At 30.4% G+C, this 4,671-nt stretch overlaps 1 long non-coding RNA gene across 1 annotated transcript; it reads right to left on the reverse strand.

Moving 5' to 3' along the window:
- Positions 1 to 287: 287 nt before the first annotated feature.
- Positions 288 to 1,530, reverse strand: LOC143914552 (uncharacterized). The gene is made up of 4 exons (XR_013260833.1): positions 1,505 to 1,530; positions 1,351 to 1,439; positions 1,105 to 1,276; positions 288 to 977 (listed from the first exon to the last, which is right to left on the reverse strand). It is a non-coding gene; the product is annotated as an uncharacterized LOC143914552 (long non-coding RNA).
- Positions 1,531 to 4,671: the final 3,141 nt, after the last annotated feature.

The following is a 4,671-nucleotide window of genomic DNA, read 5'->3' on the forward strand; positions in this document are numbered from 1 at the left end:
AAGTCATATATCGTCTCTGAAACATTTTAAAAGTCGTCATTTGTCGAACAGTGTAATTAATCGGAATCGAAACTGAAACAGTAATTTTAAAAGTAAACTAAATAATTCATGTGTAAGGTCGAAGATAACTGTAAAGACGTTGTATTCCAATTTTTAATTTAATGCATACAAAATGTAATATTTTCCGATTATACACAAACGGTCATTGACCTCGTAACGTTGAATATTATTATTACACATAACAAATTACGTAAATTACGTAAACGCTCCAATAACCAGTCTTTTTTGATTTTTAAATGCTTTTTATTATTACTAAATTATGTTCACAATACATCTTATATCTATTTTAATAGCTACTGATCTACTGATCATTTTCTATTTTACAATTTTAATTTAATTTGGTTAGTAATCATAGTATTATATTATTATAATGGTAATGTACAGCATAATAGGAAAAAGAGCTCAAAAACCTATTTACAATTCTTAAAAATGCTCATAATAACCAGTATGTGTGAACGTTTATGTATGTTTAATTATCAAATTTTGTTTTGTGACCTTCTTATATTAATCAAATACATAGATAAAGTCGCTAATAATAAAATAGCTAATAGTACACCTTTTAAACGTTTAAAAATCAATTCTTACTTCATATGTTTTTAATAGTTTATGTTTATCTCGTTAGTATTTCACAACGTCAAACATTTACGTGCATACATATTAGTATGTGTTTTGAATACATATGTATATAAACAAATTCAACGACGAAATATACCGATTAAGTTGGGAATATGAGTCTTGAGATATTGCAAGTTTGATGGAACGAGGTAGACCCATCAAAACAGTAATTATATAATAAATTCAACATTAAATTTGGTTTAATTATAACTTTAAATCTAATTTTTTTATCACTTTGCTATCATCACACGTAGACTACGAGTGCTGATAACGTGTCGTAGTATTGATATAACTATCGTAATCTAAAAAAATGCTCTATAAAAGTTGAATGAACAAATCTGAATACTGAAAGTTGTTGCCATCGGATACGTGGCATTGCCTGGCTTAAATTCATGCAGAATGCTTATAAATATAAAACTATAGACTCACATGTTTTACTGTTTGAAGCCACGGACATGTCTGTTTTTCATACTCAACGACAAAATGGTCGATGCATTATTGACGATTGTTTGTTTGAGACAAATAAACGAACGTCAATAATGCATCGATGATTTGGTCCTTGCATGATAAAGATGACTCAGACTCTTATAAAATCACCGATCTGCAACAGTAAACAATTAATAACGATGGGTATTAATGTTGATTTTATAATTTTAGTAATCAAAAAATACTTGCATGTATTTGTTTCGCCGTTATTGCGTCGATTTGATTTTTCTGATTTATGTAATCGTATAATACATTTTGTTTAAATATTATCCTTTCTTCTAAAAACCAAAAATATTTATAAAAATGTTATTAAATGCAAAAACATATTTTTAAACGTACTTACTTGACAGAATAGAACACACGAATGACATTTGATATGAACTATCTGTATTGAATTTCAACATTTGATAAAAGATGGGTAAAAAAAATAACTGATAATCAACAGAGCGAATCTAATCAATCTTTACAAAGTTTGACACACTTAATTTGAATATGATTTTTATTTATTTATTATACCGCCCTAGTATTGCAAAATGATCCAATGCACTGTAACATTTTATTTATTTATTTTAAAGGTATGTATTTATATCTGTAAAATAAAGATGTGGTCAAACATTGCACATAAGTATTGTGAGCATGAAAAAAAGCAAATAAAAATATCAATTAACATCGACAGAGATATCTATGGTCGAATTTGCTGCATTTTTACATACCTCCTTTACGTTTCACGTGGCTTTCGTGTCAGTGGTCATTTTTATCTCTTATCCGATCGTTTTCATACTTTGCCATATTGCTCATTTTGGTCATCAATACACGTTAATGTATCGTCTGCCATTACGTTGGAGATAAAATATCGTATACAACGCGTTTTAAACACGCGGAAAGTAAATCTCCCTGACGTTTAATAAGCGATCGTCCCGTATCTTCCAACCTGTTCGCCTTGATATGGTGATATAAGATTTTAATTGTTTAAACGCCTATAATTCACTCTATATTTTATGAAATTTGCTCTATTGGTTCTCGTTATCTCTAATATATAAATATTTATAGTTTTAACTCTCATATGTATATATAAATTTCAAATTTGGCGTGTAGCTTCTTGTAGGGTAATACACGATATATATTGATTTATGGCCAAAGATGTCAAATCTGACATTTCACGGCTAAAAGTATATCTCTTCACGGAGTTTTATCTGCGAGATAAGTATTCAATAAGAAGTTATGTTGTATCTAATTGTTAATATGATTTACAATAAGCTTACATACATTTAGTTTTTTACAATAAGCTTACATACATACAATTATTATACAATTCAGCGAAATTCAAGATGCTGAAAATTCGATATTTGTGAAAAATGGGTAAGGGTAGCTCTTATAGAAAACGATTGACCTGGAGTCACATTACCAAGGTCTGGCCAGCAGCAACGATTGGCATTTGAATCCATAACCACTTTTATTTGCTAACCTCTAGTCTATTCGGCTGGTTTACTTATATTAATTAATGATTAAAGATGTATGGAACGCTGTATTCTCGGCATAACGAGAAAATACAGGAAGTGGAATTCGTGGGTGAGAAGTATGACAAAGGTAGACAAAGTGGATAGAGTAAAGAGATTTAAATGGCAATGGTCGGGCCACGTGGCTAGAAAAATCGTCAAAAGGTGGACAAAATATGTGATAGAATGGTACCCAAGAGATTGCAAAAGGGTAAAAGGAAGACCGCATGGAAGATGGGTAGATAAAATTAGGAAAATTTGTGGGGTGAGATGGGTGAGTATTGCGCAAAACAGATACGTGAGAGGCCTTCATCCAGCAGTGGATAATGAGTGGCTGTATATTATGATGATGATATTAATACCAGTAAGCAGGTCCCGATCCAACATTCTTGCCGCCCCTTATTTATTATTATTTTAAAATAAAATTTTCTAACATCAAATCTTGTAGATATTTCAAAAAATAAAAATCCTATATATTATTATAGAGACATCATTGGATAAATTCGATAATACTAAATGTTTCACCAAACTTCACTAAATGTAAACCAAAAGGGTAAAAAGAAGACCGCAAGGAAGATGGGTGAACGAAATTAGGAAAATGTGCGGGGTGAGATGGATGAGTGTTGCGCAAAACAGAGACGAGTGGAAGCGTGTTGGATATGCCTTCATCCAGCAGTGGATGGCGAATGGCTGTAAATGATGATGATGATACCTACATACATATATTATCAAATTCGTGATGCAATGAACTTAAATTTTGCGAGAGACGTGACAGTTTGCCAATTTGGTGGAACCGATTCAATTAAATCACATGAATTCGCAAGCTCTGCTGTCACCTATTTATTTTTACATATACATATGTAGACATTTATTTGAATGACGTTAATTGAAACTAGATTTGAAATTTCAGTTCAATACATCAAAAGGTTTCTGAGAAAAACATAAGAAACCTCGATTCTCTAGAGTATAAGTACTACTTCCGGTTCAGATAAAATTTATAATTTCGATTCAGTTAGCGGTTTGGGAGATAATTGAATTCAAAAACATAAAAAAGAGGACTCCTCTTAGGGGAGTTACCATTTCCACTTAACTTAAAAATTTGAAAAAAATTTACGTCGTATCGATAAGAATTTCAGTAACCAAAACTAAGTTTCGGTTTAATATGACTAACGGTGTTCAAAAAATCCCCAAAATACACAGACACACATAGACACGCTGACACACACACAAACATATTTTCTAGATCATGAAAAAGTGATCAGTGATCGATTCAGAGTTCGAATCAGTCAAAATCTCGAGTTCGAATTTTCGCATGATCACAAAACTTCATCTATTGTTACTACGTACATACGTAGATAAAGTAAAAATATATCAACAAATAAACGGCCTGTTTGATATATTTTTTCTAATATTTTACATACCTCCTTTACGTTTCACTTACGATTACAATTCGGGAAAAAGTTTGCCTCTTATCCGATCGTTTTCATACATTGCGATATTGCTCATCAATATAAGTAAATGGATCCTCCGCCATTACGATGGTGCAAAAATATCGATTAAGACGCGTTTGAAATTTGAATTTCTGAATCTACATCTATCTAGTTTTTAGTTTTAAACATAGATGGCGGTAGTAAAATAAAATTATTGGTATTTTTATTCAAAATAATAATTTTATATACAAATTATGTTTTTAAAATACTTTTTTAATAAATTTTTAGAAATTTGTTTTCAGTATTTGATTTCAAGTAATTCATTTTCAAACAATTTATTTCCAGCAAATTACCTAACACTGGACCACTCTAAAAGTACCCATTTACATCAAAACATTACAACACAGAACAGTGTTGTTTATATTACGTAATAGTAATTCAACTTATGACATTTTGAATTTAAAACTATTTATAAATTCGTAAAAAAAACATCGATATGATAAAAACTTGAACTCATTTATCCTCATCGATTCTACGAAGCGAAACGACATAACATCAAAATAAACATATTCAATATTAAATTT

This window comes from Arctopsyche grandis, chromosome 1 (assembly GCF_051622035.1).
Source record: "Arctopsyche grandis isolate Sample6627 chromosome 1, ASM5162203v2, whole genome shotgun sequence".
Classification (NCBI taxonomy): domain Eukaryota; kingdom Metazoa; phylum Arthropoda; class Insecta; order Trichoptera; family Hydropsychidae; genus Arctopsyche; species Arctopsyche grandis.